Consider the following 17644-nt stretch of genomic DNA (forward strand, 5'->3'; position numbering starts at 1 on the left):
TCAGTGTTTTCAAGAATGTGCCTTTCAGAGTATTGGCTATAGCTTTCTTTTATATCAGAATCCTGGGATTATAGCCATAGGATTGAGCCACTTGTACAAGTAGACACTATTATAGGCAATAGACAGAAAAGAAGCAGTATGTTACTACTGATATAATTGCATGGTACTTCTTATGATTTTAATTTTCCTATTTGCTAATTAAAATATTTTTAAAGCAAAATAGTACTGTAGTAATAATTTATCTGATTCAAGTTGTTTTGAATTTGATATTTAAACTAATAATTAATTTTATCTGTAAAAAGTAATTCCCTGTAATCTCCAATTTTATAGAAATGCACAGGAAATCTGGCCATTCATATTTACTATTTGTAATCCATTAAAAATACAAAATGTATCCAATGACATATTACTAGATTCTAAATCCCTCAGATAAAATAAAGTAAGTCATTTCAAAATCCAAATTAAACATTCATTTTTGATTTACTATGTTGTAGATGTATGATAGAATAACAGTAGTGGATAGAAGAATGAAAATGTGATACAAATTTTGGGCTGAGAAACTTATGCTGATGTATTTATTGCTTATTCTCTTAGTACATTTAAAAAAATAGATTTTCACCATACACAATTGGATAGAGCCTTGCACTAATGAGTTCTAATGAGTTCACTATTAGTGGTTTGAGTTCCATATGGGTCTGTTAGCCTACACTCTTCCAGGGACCTGTTTTTGAGCAGCAATATGCTGGTAAGCAGTGTGAGTAGGTAAGACAAATCCATAGCATTCTTTGAAAAACAACCCACTAGATGATAGTACAGTGTCATCATCATGCAAGCTCATGGTTGTATTTTTGTGTTGGTGATAGTGTTAATATTTTAAAGAATACTTAAATATCTAGATTTATTTTGATATATTTTTTGAAATAATATATGATTTGGCACATTCAGGATTATTGTATAAAACTTTGCTAGGTTTTAAAAACAGTATTTCTACTTAATAACATAAAACATCTGTTACATGTATAAAAAATACACATGATATGCTTTATGTGTATGACTCTGTATCATAGCTTGAAACTTCATATTCATCTTTTTTTAGCTTTTTAAAAGATTTATTTATTTGTTTGAAATGCAGAGACACAGAGAGAGCAGGAGAGAGAGTGAGAAAGAGAGAGAGAGAGAGAGAGAGAGAGAGAGAGAGATTGATCCTCCATTCACTGGTTCACTCCCCAAATGGCCACAATGGCTGGGGCTGGGCCCAGATGAAGCCAGGATCCAGGAACTTCTTTGGGTCTCTTCTATGGGTACAGGGGCCCAAGGATTTGGGCCATCTTCTACTGCTTTTCCCAGGCACATTAACAGGGAAGTAGAGCAGCTGGGACTCCAACTTATGCCCATATTGGATACTGGCACTGCAGGTAGAAGCTTAAACTTTTATTCCAGAGCACTGGCATTCTAATACTCATCTTGAATGAGCAATTGATGTACTGGCTATGATTCAAAGTAGTACTTTTCCCAATGTAAAGTGTGATTGTGTGTGTATTTGTATATTTTTCATCTCTCGTTAAATATAAACTAATCATTTTAGAAGAAATTTCCCTGACTAGCTTTCCAATCAAATGTTGTTCCCCATGCTACAGTAATCCAAAATGCTTCATTCTAATTGCTCTGTATATAATTCCCATCTTATTTAGCTCACTTCCAAATTATCCCAATAGCTTTCTAATTGGTATCCTTTGTATTTACCTTTCATTTCTAGGTCACCAGCTGTGATATTCATCATCCTAATAATGATGCTTTTATCAGAGTTCTTCCCAGCTCAAAAGTTTTCATTGCCTCTCAATTCTCTTGAACAAAATATCCAAACTCTTTCATCAAACATTCATAGCTTTTACAGTCTCTTTCCCAGCTATTTTGCCAGTACCCATCTCTGTGACCCAATCAGCACACATGTGGAACCAAATTTCCTTTTGCCTGCAATAGCATTTTTTTTTTTTACTTTATGCAACACTTTCTGCCTGTATGCATTTGCAGGTCAAGGTACATCTGGATCAGAAAACCATTCTTCAGTTCCTAGTCATGGCTGTGCTGCAACCCTCTGCAGGGGCAAATAACAGCCAATGCTGTCATTTGAAACATTCATTGTGCTGCAAAAGTGATTACACTTATGAAGCATGAAAGGCCATGCCAGTATTCTGTCTTATACACCCCAGCTCTCAAAGACAGCCAAGAGTGTTTGCTCCAACTCATGCACAACTTCTGATTTATTTTTAATGTGACTTTAATGTTCTCCTTTAATTTATACTCTGTTACTCTACCTTTTTTCTTTTTATTAATATAAACAGAACCGATTTCATATATATTTCATAGGCACGGTTCTAAGAAGATAACCATACTACCCTCTCTTCTCCTCTCTCCCTTCCCAGTCTCCCTGCTTACCTCCCTTCTTTCCTTTTCATTAATTTTTGCAAAGACGTTAACATTACACCACTATATAATTGCAAGCTTAATTCACCACTACCCATAAACAGTAGGAAGACTGTAGTTACACAGAAGTATAAACAAGGGCTAAAAACAACAATCCTATCTCAAGATGTATGTTTCATTCTTATACATTTTTTGGTATTCTATATTAGCTGCCACCTGTCTAAGAAAATATATGAATTTCTCTTTTGAGGACTGGCTTATTTCACTAAGCAAAATGGTTTTCAGTTGCATCCATTTTGCTGCAAAAAAAGCCATTTTGTTGCAAAAAGCATGATTTCATTCTTTAGTGTATATATATATATATATATATATATGACATTTTATTTATCCAGCCGTCAGTTGACGGACATCTGGATTGATTTCATATCTTAGCTATGAATTGAGCTGCAATAAACATGGAGGTACAGGTAACTCTTACATATGCTGATTTTATTTCCTTTGGGTGGATTCCTAGGGGTGGGATGGCTGGGTCATATGTTAGATCTATTTTCAGATTTCTAATGAATATATATACTGTCTTCCATAATGGCGGTACTAGTTTATACTCATACCAACAGTGAATTAGGGAATCATTTTCCCCACATCCTCATCACCATTTATTGTTTTTTTCATTTTTTTGGTGCTAGGCATTCTAATTTTTTTAACTTTTATTTAATGAATATAAATTTCCAATGTACAGCTTATGGATTACAATGGCTTCCCCCTCCCATAACTTCCCTCTCACCCGCAACCCTCCCCTCTACCGCTCCCTCTCCCCTTCCATTCACATCAAGATTCATTTTCAATTCTCTTTATATACAGAAGATCAATTTAGTATAAAGATTTCAACAGTTTGCACCCACATAGAAACACAAAGTGAAACATACTGTTTGAGTACTAGTTATAGCATTAAATCAAAATGTACAGTACATTAAGGACAGAGATCCCACATGAGGAGCAAGTGCACAGTGACTCCTGTTGTTGACCCAACAAATTGACACTAGTTTATGGTGCCAGTAACCACCCTAGGCTGTCGTCATGAGTTGCCAAGGCTATGGAAGCCTTCCAAGTTCGCCGACTCTGATCATATTTAGACAAGGTCATAAAAGACAGGGTGAGGATAGTAACCAATGATCTTAAGAGTGGCATTAACCAGGTCTGAACAATTATACAGCATTAAGTGGGGAAGAGGACCATCAGTACACACAGGTTGGGAGTAGAGCCATTGGTGGTAGAATAGAGGTTATGATTACGAAGGAATGAGGCACAAGTGCACTAGACAGGGCTGAGAACAAAGGACAGAGTCATTATTAGAGGAGCTAAGCTACAATTAAGTTTTCTGATTGAGAGGCAAATAGAACCTGACAGAAGGGGCTTGATAATAATCTGTTGGGCTTTAGGCCTTGTAAGTTAAGAGGCCCAGACCTATCTATCTCTTCACATGGGGTACATCCTAAGGGAGGTGTGAACCTCCTAGGGGAAGGCACTCTGTTGACTTTCATGACTTAGCTGGCCTGGGAGGAGAGCTGGCCAGGTAAAGGCAGGTGGCATCTCTAACAAGAAATTTACAGTTCTACCTGCAATGTTGCTGACCCTACTTGGCCATCCCCTCAGCTGCAGTGGTCACTTTGGAAGTTGGGCTGAGTGAAGGGCTTTTCAGCTTAGAGCCAATAAGATCTGTGGCTCTGACCTGGGCATCCTTCGACTCCAGGGCAGGTCCAGTTCCAGTGATCCAACTCTTGGCAGAGCTGCCAGGGCTCTTCACAAGTTGACTTCTTCTGAAGCCCTGGCTTACCACATTGAAAGCCACTGCAGTGGACTGGCCTGTTGGGTCTCCTTGAGGGCAGATCACTGCACAGATCAGCCATTAATAGGCCTGCCACTCATTGCTTCTGATGCCGAGCTTTCTTTTCCTCCTGGTTTTTGTTAAGCAGACCAGAGGATGCAAGTCAAGGGAGTGCCCAAGTCCCATCTCTAATCTTCGGTGGCCTGAACTACAAGTCTATAGTCACAGGCATGTTCTGTAGTAGTTTTTCTAAGGTAGACAATGCCTGTGAGGAAAATTATATTCTCACTTTAAAACTTTCTTCCCCTTTGGTCTGAAAGGGAGGTTTTTTCTACTTACTGTTTACTTCGCTGATGGCGAAGTAAATCTAGCTATGAGATTATAATTTAAGCTCTTATTTTGGCTATGCTGTTACAGAAAAATGTTAGCCATCTCTTTTATAAGGTCTAAAGATTAAATTGTGCATCCTACAGATTCCTTCATAATAGAATTAGTTTCCTACCTTGAGGAGAATGGAGAAATGAAAGAACAAGTTGGGCTTAGAATAGAGAAATGAGGGAGCAAGTCCTAGATCGCTTGCTGACAATAGCAATATCATATGAATACTTAGCAAACAGTTTCAACCATTAGATAACAACTTAAGAAAACATTTATCAGAAGGTCCAATGCCTTCTATAAATTTTAAGAATCATGTATTTGGAAACACCTCTTAAATATCTAACATGGTGTAGTTTGTTTAACCAGTAAACTTAAGCACAAACATATAAAATGTTTTTAGTTTCTTTCTACCAATGCCTAGAGATCGTGAGCATTTTTTTATGTGTCTGTTGGCCATCTGAATTTCATCCTTTGAAAAATTCTAACTGGGTTCTTTCTTTTGTTGTTGTTGATTTCTTGTGCTCTTTATAGATTCTGGATATTAATCCTTTATCAGTTGCATAGTTTACAGATATTTTCTCCCATTCTGTTGGTTGCCTCTTCACTTGGTTTCCTTTGCAGTGCAGAAGTTTCTTGGCTTATTGTAATCCCCTTTGTCTATATTTTCTTTTATTGTCATGTTTCCAAGATATTGTTGCTTATGCCAATGTCTTGTAGAGTTTCCCTGATGTTTTTCCCTAGTAATTTGATGGAACCAGATCATAAATTTAGATCCTTGATCCATTTTGAGTTGATTTTTTATAAGGTGTAAGGTAGTTGTGCTGTTTCATACTTTTACACTTGGAGATCCAGTTTTCCCAGAATCGTTTGTTGAAAAGACTGTCCATTCTTCAGGGATTAATTTTAGCTGCTTGTTCAAAGATTATTTTGTTGTAGGTAAAAGGATTAATTTCTACGATTTCTATTCTGTTCCATTGTTGTACATGTCTATTTTTGTGCCAGTACCAGGCTGTTGTAATTATAACTGCCTTATAGTATGTCTTGAAATCTGCTATTGTGATGCCTCAGGCTTTTTTTTTTTTTTTTTTCTGTTTAAGACGGCTTTAGCTATTCAGGTTTTCTTATGTTTCCATATGAATTTTAACATCATTTTTTCTAGATCTGAGAAAAAAAATGTCCTTGAAATTTTGATTGGGATCACATTGAATGTGTAAGTTGCTTTGGGTAGTATGGACATTTTGATAATATTAATTCTTCCAATCATTCCTCCTAAATTATTTGACTCAGTTCAGCTGGACTTTTGTTGCTCACACATCTTCTGGACTTTTGACTACTATGGGTAAGGAAGCCCACAAAGTATTGCAACTCCCCTTAAATTATGATTGATGTGACACCTTTAATTCTTGTGTATTTCCAACCTGTGTTTCCAAAAAGCCTCCAGATTTCTTATATTCCAGGCTCCCTAACTTTTTGCTGACCTGTTGTTCCTGTAGTACTGCATCCTGCTGTGAATAATGTTCTAAACCCAGTGAATCCCATCAGACAACCCACACTGTGCTACAGCCCAAAGTAGTCAATTGCTGACACTGAATGTCAATTGTACTTTCTTGTCTCCATTGGCTCATGCCAATACTTCCTGCTTTAAACTTAATCTTAATCCTGGATATACTCTGATCTTTAGCTCATATTCATGCCCTTCATGAAATTTTGATTACCATTGTAATTCATAATGATCTATAATATTTATTGAAGCTCTCCACAAAAATTATTTTTTATCAATAAGAGATAGAAGGGCATGGTGATTGGTGCTTTGGTTTCGAGTCAGACGGAATCGACTAAAGGTTGGTATTTTGTGTTGTTCATTCACTCTGATTTCTCATTTGTGGAATGCCAATCATAACAGTAAAGAGTAAAATAATGAATATGAATAATTCTAAAATGTAACAGTAGTACTAACAACTTATTGTAAAGACCAAATAACACATTGCATTGATTTGACACTTACTTAGTTAATATATACTATAAGCCAAGAACTGCAGGCAGGAATATATGGATGAACACAGTGCATAAAATCATCTGCCTGCACATCAGCAGTGATACAGTAACACTGCCAAACAGATTTATTATAATAGGACTGTGATATTTACTTCCTGTGCATCTCTCTAAGTGCCAACATAATCTATGATACTCTAAGAAATATTTTTGCTATTCCAACTTGCATTGTCACATTTTTTCTGTTTTAATTTTATTGATGTTTGATTTTATTACATACCCCACATATACATTCTTGAGATCATGAGGAATAAGCAAAACATCTCGTTTGCATAGAGCCTTATCATAGTCTGAAGTCCTAGTATTGAGTTTCACATTCGATATTCTCATTTTAAAGATATAAAAAGAGACAATGAAACAGAAGGGTCCAAGTTCATACGTCAAGGTAGAGACTGGCATCAGCTGGATTTCTATGATCTGAATAAAAATGCATGAATTTTGAAGTTCTTAGCAAAGTATTAGTAAACTGTCAATTTAACTATGATGATATTATCTTGGTTGCATATATGCAGCTCCATTGAAGACTTTGTTTTAGTCTGACTCATCGGTGGCTTCTTGAACTGCAAATGCTGATGCTATAAAATGTGCCTAGGGAAACCACATGTTTAGTTTCCCCGTCTGAATTACTTTGTGTGGTGCTGAGCTTGTTTTTATATTTTCGTTTCCTCATTCATCACAGAGATTGAATATTGTCAAAATTTAGAAAAATGAATTTGAAACAAAATATACCTAGAATTAGTCTTAGGAAGGCAAGCCAAAATCCTGTAGTATTTTATCATGGACAGAGTGTATATATTGAGTAGAGGCATCACTGCAAATACTGCTCACTCTTGAGTAGCTTCGTAGGTTTGTAGAAGGCTGGGTTTATTGTTATTGGTTATATCTATATCTATAGAAACACATATACACATATATATGATCTTATGATTTATTTTATTCATTTGAAAGGCAGAGTAACAGAGGGAGAGACAGAGAAAGAGATCATCCATCTATTGATTCACTCCCCAAATGGCCTTAATGGTGGGAGCTGGGTCAGGCCAAAGCCAAGAGCCAGTAATTCCATCCTGGTATCTCACATGGATGACGGCAACCCAAGCGCTTCACACAGCCTCTCCTTTCTCCAGGCACATTAGCAGGAAGCTGGATCAGAAGTGGAGCACCTTCAAACTGCAGATTTGATAGGGGATGCACAATCAAACCAGAGCATTGATCTGCTGTGCCACAACACTAGCCCCTCCAGGTTGTATTTTGAAATTAGCATCCATCCAGTATTTATAGCATTTTTTAAACTTAATTACTTAATGAATTATAGTAACAATGGCACATGTTTGTGTTTGAATGTGCATAATCCTTTCCACCTTTATTTTATCTCAAAATGCAGTTGTTTAAAGGTCAATTGATGTATATTTTGTTCTGCTCTAGAGGGCAATAGAATCAGAGCATGGTTTCACAAAGTTTCTCAGAGAAGGATCCAGGTTATCTAAAATTAGGTTAGATGGTCTGCAACAAAGAAATCAAAGCTGTCTTATATTTAGTTCCAGTGGGACAACCCACTGTGCATTGATGTAACTATAATACATCTTGTTGGGCCAATATGGGCCATTGATTAACTCACAGAAGTAAATCTTTGAGGTATACGTAGGTGAATGTTTTGTTTGAATGGGAAAGTATAACTTATTTTCCATGCTACCAGAGAGTATCAAGATTAATTTGAATTGTTTGCTTGATTTATTTTTCATGTCATCAGTTTTTAAGCAGAATATTCAAATATCCTTTTTAATTTTTGCATTTGCTACTTCAATAATGTGAATATTTTAAAAATTTGAGAAACTTTTATTTAACAAGGCTTATTAGACCTTATAGTTTAGAGAAATAAATTGGCATTTAATATGTAGTTCATATAATCTTGTTCTCTTGTTGAAGGTTTAATGTGTATATATAGGATGAATCATCAAAGGAAGCTCAGATGTAAGTGTAAGGCTAATTTTTGTACAGGCCAGAAAGACGTCTGTTGTTATTTGAATAAGAACAGCCATTTGATAATTTGGAGAGGTGACACTAGAGCTTCCACATTCCCCATTCTGTCCCTACTTAGGAAATTCCAGGGAAATAAAGGAAAAGCATACATTCTGTTTCCATTTTGTCTTCATCTTTATATTTTGCTTTAATAAAATCTAACTTTATGAGTAACTTGTCTTCTTTGGTTCTTTTAAAATTATTTTTATTGCAAATTGCACTGAATGCTAAATGTCCACCTTTATAATACACAAATACAGAAATGGTAACACACTAAAACAAAACATATTTCTGAGAACCATTAGTTATTTTGTTTTGTACAGTTTTAAAGTTTTTCTTTTATCACAACAATAGGAATGTACCTATACAAAGGCTCAAAATAGGCCATCTTTCAACAAAAAGGCAACGATTCACAAAAGACTATGATACAAGTCTAATAGGATTTGTTAAAATCAGTAACATCTAAAGACATATCTGAAGTGTTCTTATATAAAATATCATGTGAAGGAGAGAAGGCTGCATCAATATCTAAAAAGTGGATTTGTTCATAGATAATCTGACAATTTACCATAAAAAGTGTTTCCTGAGACATAAGGATATGCAACATTATTCTTGAACCCTTTCAGCTCAAGACTTTCCACTTAGTAAAATAACTGAGGATTTGAAACAGAAAATACATTTGAATACGAACAGCTTGTGAAACTTAATACTATTTTTTTTCTTTTTTGCATCATCAGAAGGTGTTATTGAACTTACAACCAACTTGCCTGCTCAGTCTGCAGTTCAAGTGTGAGAGACACTTCTCTGTACAGGAGCCTGCACTGTCTTCCGTCCTATACATGCAGATGTCTAACACAGGCAGTTTTCTCCCCATTTGGTAGGAATGTAATATTCCTATTAGCAAAAAGAGGTAACAAGACCCTGTATACCTAAGGGACTAGAGTCACAAGATTTCCTCTTAGTATTTTTTATTTTGATGTTTGGAACTCTTGATGCAACATTCTAGAGCAAGTTGCTCAGGGCCTACTGTTCTCAAAGGGCTGATAAAAGAAAAAGCTCTATTTATTCTTTGTGATTTGATGCACCGATGAAAATCTTAACATAGAATAACAGAAGTTAGTCATTAATAAGTCACAGCTTTGTCTTCTCAGTGCACCTATAAGCAGATGACACCTTCAGTTTTCTAGCTCTTATAATTTTAATACTGTAGTGTCAATGATGCATATGTCCAAAATCAATTCAAAAGATTGTCAAACTCCTTTTTTCTTAGTTCATCTATTTTTCACTGTCTCTTCATCCTTAGTGTATCTGAGTGATAACTATTCTCTGCTGTTGCTCATTAGGGTGCTCTCAACTGTCTCAATGTTTTGGGGGCTGATTGGGCAAAGGAGCTGGAAGCGTAGGCTACAGTGGGGAGGTTGTGAGTCATGGGGATGCCTCCAAGGATGATCCTTTTGATAGCTGCAGAAGTCCTCCTAGTGCCAAGCCCAGGATTCCTGGGGGTTGCGGATATTTGTATGTGGTGCCATTGAGCTCAGGATGCATTGCTTGCTGATCCATTACTGACCAAGGAGCTGATGTGACAAAGAATTCCTTGTTGACACAGTTTCTTAAGCTTTCCTGGATGTGACCTGTGATTGCTCAGCATATGTTGGTAGTGTTGGCATCTCTCATCTCCAGCAAGGCTTGCTTGCTGTACCTGGCTGTGTGTGGAGTGCAGAAGAGGTCTACAGCATCTTTTAGCAGACTTCGATCAAAGTTAAAGGGCTCCAACTCCTGCACATCAGGTGTTGCAGGGGGTACACCCTCTGTACACTGAGGGACCACTCTATCCCATCCTGCAAGTAGTCAAAAATATGACATGGAATTCAAACGCCTTGGCTCAAACAGCAACTTCCGGCCCAGTTTGACCAAAGCCGATGAGGCCCAGCGTCTCCCCACGGGTGCAGGTTGCCCCGAGGCTACCTCGCAGATATGTTCCATGCTCTGCACCAGTGTGCCTTTCCACAGCACCTGGCAGAGCCATGTGTTCCATCAGTGCAGGTTGAGGATGTGGCATTTGATGGACTCAGCCATCTCTTCTACGGCTGGGGACAAGATGTTTCACAAGGCAATCTCCGGCGGCCTTGACGTCTACATTGTCTTAGCTGCTGAGGATCCACAAGATCACTCTCAGAGCCTTGAACTTCTCCAGGTCCTGCCTGGTGAGAGTGATGGTGTAATACTTCATGGTGCCCATGGCCTCATTCAGAACCTTCTCTTGGATCTCCTGCGTGGACTGTGCATCACAGAAAGCCGCGGTGGCCAGATACTTTAGGATGGCATCTCCACTGTGCAGTCTCTGCCATCCAGCAGGGCTACCAGGAGTGGGGCTGCAGGGGGACCTTTCATGAACTGGGGGCATATACCTTCACAAATTCTGTCTAACCATGTAGCTTGACTTTGTGCTTATCCACAAGGGTCATTCTTTATGGAACTCACAACAAGCTGATTCAAAAGGCAAAGCAGTCCTCTAAGAACTTAATGGAATTTGCAGGAGTCTTTGTGCATGATGCCACTATGCATCTGATATAGATCTGTCCACAAATTCTGTAGTTCACATGATGGGTTGTCCATCTTTCTAAGGGAATACAGCTTCATTAGTTCAAAACCATTTAAGGTAATGAAAGCCTTATCACGTTTCTGTTTTTAAGACTTTTAGTCTTTTAAAAAATTCAAAAGTTACATACAAATTATGCACATTTATTGTGTGGTATGTGACTTTTTTCATTTTATTTGAAAGAGACAGATGGAGAGAGATTTTCCATCCACTGGTTCTCTCCCCAAATGCCTGCAACATCCAGGGCTGGTGCAGTCAAAGCCAGGAGACTAGAACTCAAACTGTGTCTATAATATGGATGGCAGGGCCCTATTATTTGAGACCCCATCTACTGCCTCCCAGGATTTGCAATAGCAGAAAGCTGGACTGAAAGTGTAGCAGCCAAAATAGGCACTCAGACATAGGTTGTGGCCATCCCAGGTGGAAACTTAATCACAGTACAATGTGTCCACCTCATACCTTGATGTGTTTATACATTGTGTAATGTCCAATCAGTGTCCAATCAAACACTTAGCATTTATTTATGGAGAAAACCTACAAAATCCAGTCTGATAGGATTTTTCCTTTGTATAGGGCAAATATATTGAACATTAGCTATAGTCACCTTACTGTGTGTATGTGTGTGTTTGGGTAGCTATTAGAAATGGGATTGATTTCTTGATTTCTTTTTCAGACAATTCATTATTAGTTCATAAGAATGGTACGTTTTATTTTTACTTATTACTCTGGACCTTAGCTAACTTTGCTTATTAATTATAATATTATTTTTGAGGAGTCTTTGGGATTTCTTTATATAAGATCATGTCATCTAAAAGCAATAAGAGTTTCACTTCTTCCTTTCCAGCTTGGATTCCCTTTATTTATTTCTTTTGTAAATGCTTTTGCGATGACTCCCAGAACTATGTTGAGTCAAAGTAGTGAAAGTGTACACATTTGTCTTGTTTTAGATCATTGAAAGAAAAGCTTCAGCATTTTCCCATCGATACTATGTTAACTGCTGGCTTGTAATATATATGGCCTTCATTATTTTGAGTAATGCTGGTAATGCTGCCCTCATAGAATGAGTTAAGGAAAATACTCTTTTTTTAATAATTTTGGAATAGTTTAAGAATTTATTTTAATTCCGATTTAAATGTTTTGTGGAATTCAACAGTGAAGTCAGCTGGTCTTGGCTCTCTCTTTGATGGAGGAACTTTGTCTTACTGATTAAATTATGCAACTCATTGGTCTGTTTAGGTATTTTGTTTCCTCATGATTCAGTCTTGGTGAGAAATGTATGTCCAGGGATTTGCCTATTTCTTCTGTGTTACCAACTGTTTTGCTCTGTGATTGTTCATAGCAATCTCTAACAAGTCTCTGTGTTTCTCTTATATCACTTATTATTGTGTCCCTTTCTAGCTCTTATTTTATGTATTTGAGTTTCTCTCTCTTTTTCTTGGTCTAGCTTAAGGGTTTGATAAATTGTTCCTCTTTTCAAAGAACCCGCTTCTCATTTCAGTGATTTTTTTTTCATTCTTATATAATGTTTTGTGCCTAGTCTTGTTTTTCCTTCATTCTAATATCAAATTTGATTTCTTTTTTTCTTTTCCCAGTTCCTTTAGTTACAAAAATTAGTTATTTGAGACATTTCTGTTTTTTTCATGCAGGCCTTGATTGCTGTAATATCTTAGTATAGCTTTTGCTCTAACTCATAGGTATTGGTATTCCGTGTTTCCATTTTCATATTTCAAAAATATCTAGTTTCCTACTTAATTTTTTCCTTGACTAATTGGTTGTCAGCATAATGAATTTTTAAAAAATATTTTTGGAGGCTTGTTTTGTGAGAATATTCCATGAGATTTTGAGTAGTATGTGTATTTTCATCTGTTGGCTATAATATTTTGGATGCTTGTTAGGTCCAATTAGGATACAATTTAACTCTGCTGTTTCTTTGTTAATTTTGTGTTCAGATAATCTATTCATTTTGAAAATGGAATGTTAGAGTATCATTTTATTACTGTCATAGAGTCTGTCTTTCCTGTTTGGTCTACTTATATTTGCTTTTTGGTATTCCACTGTTGGGTCCATATATATTTGCAGTTGTTAATGACAGTTCCTTGCATCTTTTTACTATTTTTGATTTAAAATCTATTTTGTATGATAGAATTACAGCTATTTATGGTTTCTTTTAGGTTCTATTAACATGGATTATTTTATCCCATTCTTTTATTTTTCAGTCTGTGTGTGTCCTTAGAAGTGAAGTTAGTTTCTTATAAGCAGCACAAAATTTGTACTATGCTTTTTATCCAGGTGGTTATTCTGTGTCTCTCGCTTGAGGATTTTGAAACACTTACATTTAAGGACATTATTGTCAGATAAAGTCATGCTACTGCCATTTTGATGCTTGTTTTCTAGTTTAATTATAGTTCCTTTCTCTCTTCCATTCTTACAGTTTTCCTTTGTGGTAAGTGATTTTTTTTCTCTAGTAATGTTCTTTGATTCCTTGGTTGCTATTTTTGATAAGTCTTTTATAGGTATTTCTTTTTTAATTACTGTGGGACAGAAAAATTCTTTTGGTTATAATAAGTTGTTTTTAAATGATAACAACTTGACATGAATTATAAAGTTAGGGAAAGAAAGAAACAAAAAAAAAAGAAATAATAATTAAGTATGCTACACTTACCTTCCATTCCACCTCACACTGTGAATTTTTTATTCTCATTTTCCTCTTCTTACATTCTCTCTCTCTTAATATCTTTATGTTGTTATTATTATTTTATTGCTTTTTTTCTTTACACTAAATACGTGAATGGTTTACATACCATGTTTACAATATTAGAAAATTAGGAATTTGTCTGTATAGTTGCTCTTACCAATGAGCTTTCTATTTCCTTATATTTTTCTTCTTACTCATTAGCATTTCTTTCAGCTTGAAGAATTCTGTTTGGAATTGCTTGTAGATAGGACTGGTGATAAAATTTCTCAGCTTTTGTTTGGTGGTGTCTTTATCTCTCACTGTCATTATGAAGGATAGCTTTGCTGGATATAGTATTATTGACTGACAATTTTTTGTCCCTTCAGTACTGTGCTATCCTGCTCCCTTCTGATGTGTAAGGTTTCTGCTGAAAAATCTGAAGTCAGGTTAATTGTGAACATTTTAAATGTTATTTGTTTCTTTAACCTTGGAGATTTTGATTATAATCTTTCTTGTGGTAGTATTGTTTGGATTGAACCTAACTGGTGACCTTTGACCTCCTGTACCTGGAGAGTTGTATCTAACTCTAGGTTTGGGAAATTTTTTGTTATAGCCTTTTTGAAAATGCTTTCTACCCTTTTGACCTTCTCAAGTTTCTCTTGAACCCCAGTAACTGGAATACTTGCTCTTTTCATAAAGTTTCTTTATTCCTTTTGATTCTTTCCCTTTTCTCCTCCAGCTCTGTATTGCACACTTTCAGACCTTCTGAATCTTTCTTCTATTTGATCTGTTATGCTAGTGATACTGTCATGTTTTTAATTTGAGTTAGTATACTTTTTGATTGAAGGATTTCAATTTGATTTATTTTAATTAGGACCATGTGTGTTTCAATTCTCTCTTGGAGAATTAAATCATTTCTCTATTCTCTTTTTAAGTTCATTGAATTTTCTCAAAACAGCCACATCAAAATCTTCATCAAAGAATTTGGAAGTGTCACATTCTAAATTGTTGGTTCCTGGCACGTTACTTTGTTTATGAATGTCCCTCCAGAGATTCTAAGCAGTGTATTTTCTCTGAGCCTGGACGCCTCTGCTATTTCAGCACTAGACAGCTCCTTAAGCTGAGGTTTGCCCCATTATCGTGTTTTCACTGTTTCAGTCTTCAGATATTTCCCAGCCACATATTTGTCCTAAGTCCACTGTTGTGTTGTTTAGGATGAACATAGAAAGTATCTAAGAAGGAAGGTTGTCTGTCCTTATAATTTTCTTCCTGGTGCTGAGTAGAAGCAGATGTTCCACTCTATAGTGACCAACACCACAGTGCTAGATCACAGATGGAGTGCATAGCCCATTGAGGTCATCAAAGCAGGAAGGTAGAATCAAAGCCTACCCTGCTCTGTTCTGATTGCCACTGAGATGAACTTCCAGTCTGAGGCTGCTCCTACCATCCACTGGTGATGTTGGCTCAGGGCTAAGATTGATCTACTGGGATAATGGAACTTCACTTGGCACCAAAACAGGTCAAGAGACTCCCTCTTCAGGCATTGGCTTTTGTACAAGGTATATATTGTTGAATTTAGGAGCCTTGCTGAAGGTTGAAAGGGGGACAATAGAGGCAGCTCCTCAGCTTCACAGAAAGTCACTAAATGGATGACACTATGCAATTTTGTGGGTATACACCAGGTCCATGTGAGATTGATAGTGATACATGCCAGAACAAGTCTCTCCCACCAAAGCAAGTGTCTGTGTTAAAAGGCAAGTCAAGAATCTCTTTCAATAGGCACTAACCTAGAGATGGAGACCGTTAGGATCTGGCCAGCATTTGGTTTTGTCGGGCTGGAACTGAGTCCCAAAATACAGTTCTGGAATTTGCTGTTTGCCCTAGTTTGGAGGAGGGGTGATAAAGGCATGTCCTTGGATGTCCATATTTGCACTAGTCAGGATCACACCTGGGTCTCAAAGTCCCGGATCATAAGTAGTTTCAAGGGTACATATCAGTCCCACTTTAGGCTGGCACACTGAAACAAGTCCATCTTACCAGAGGACAGATCTCTGCCTGGTTCTGGTTCAAGTCTAAAAGCTCTGTCTGAGACATAGTCTGAGAGTAGAAGGCTTTTGGTCTTTCTCAGCTGCTGGATCTCAAGGTGGTGCTCCTGCTTTGAGCTCCACACAAGGTCTTAAGCTCTCTCTCTTACCTTACCTCTTTCTCCTGAAGGTCGAGAAAGGGGTGACAGTGGCTGTCTTTTGGCTGCCTGGTTATGTAGGACCTAAATTCTCAGTCTACAGACCTGGTGACAGGGGCTGTGAGTTTCTCTCCAACTTGAATTTTATTGCAGCGGGATTGGTACTGGGATTCATTTCTAAAATCTGGACTTAATTCTCTTTCTCTTCTGCAAGGAATCACTCTCCACATTGTACAGGCAAATCTTTTCTTATTATTATACTAAAACCAGGAACTGTGGTTTTGTACTTGGCTTTGTAGAACTTGAGAAGGTGACTGGGTACATAAATAGCTGTTCATATCGGTGTCTCTGCAAGGAGATGGTCACTGGAGCCTCTTGCACAGTTGCCATTTTACTGCAACTCTTCATTCATTTTAATATTTTAAGAATTATTATAATCCATTGGTGAGTTCATAAATTCTTCCTTATTCTTATAATCATCTTTGGCAGCTCTTAAAGAATGAAGATTCATTAGTGAACAAAATAAATTAGGATTAAAGTTGTATTTTCACCCTACAGTGAATCTCTGAAGGAAGCTGGATTGTTTATTTAAGATTGGGGTTGGGGTTGGCATTGTTAATTAATTTTTCCTTCAGAAAAAAGTTAAAACAAAATGTAGGATCTTGTGAAGTCTTCTTATGACTATTGAAAAATATTATCTGATGAGTTTTGGAACTTTCCTTTTGTTTTCCATTGCTAGAACTAATGAATCTAGGGGTGGCTGTCCAATGAAAGAACTCATATTTAACTATTTATTAATTACAGATTCAGAAGTATTATTTAGAAACATAGAATCAAAGTTAAAGGGAGCACAGCAGGTCATTACTCTAGTCCAGCCTTCTTGCCTACAGTGAGATGATAACCGAAGTCCTGCTCTTCTAAGGTGGCAGCAGTCAAAACTTTTATGTCTGAATTCTGCCTGCCTATCTAAATAACTAGACTGTGGTTCTGGTGACTACTTGAATTTGTCCAACCTCCAATCTTTTTTTTTTATTTTTTTTTATTTTTTTTTTATTTTTGACAGGCAGAGTGGACAGTGAGAGAGAGAGAGAGAGAGAGAGAAAGGTCTTCCTTTGCCGTTGGTTCACCCTCTAATGGCCACCGTGGTAGCACGCTGCGGCCGGTGCACCGCGCTGTTCTGATGGCAGGAGCCAGGTGCTTATCCTGGTCTCCCATGGGGTGCAGAGCCCAAACACTTGGGCCATCCTCCACTGCACTCCCTGGCCACAGCAGAGAGCTGGCCTGGAAGAGGGGCAACCGGGACAGGATCGGTGCCCCGACCGGGACTAGAACCCTGTGTGCCGGCGCCGCAAGGCGGAGGATTAGCCTGTTGAGCCACGGCGCCGGCCCCAACCTCCAATCTTTAAAAGGATGCAATCATCAGAATAGGATGCAATCATTAGAACAAGTATATACAAACATCCTGAAATAGCACCACTGGCTAGCTACTAGTTG

The 17644-nt window shown here is 37.2% G+C and overlaps 1 protein-coding gene and 1 pseudogene across 1 annotated transcript in view; one reads left to right on the plus strand and one right to left on the minus strand.

Moving 5' to 3' along the window:
• Positions 1-17644, plus strand: part of MAGI2 (membrane associated guanylate kinase, WW and PDZ domain containing 2) — a 1616214-nt gene that overhangs the window by 41977 nt on the left and 1556593 nt on the right. The window lies entirely within an intron of this gene.
• LOC133756489 (C-terminal-binding protein 2-like) lies at positions 9995-11160 on the minus strand (annotated as a pseudogene).

Source organism: Lepus europaeus, chromosome 1 (genome assembly GCF_033115175.1).
Source record: "Lepus europaeus isolate LE1 chromosome 1, mLepTim1.pri, whole genome shotgun sequence".
In the NCBI taxonomy this organism is placed as follows: Eukaryota; Metazoa; Chordata; class Mammalia; order Lagomorpha; family Leporidae; genus Lepus; species Lepus europaeus.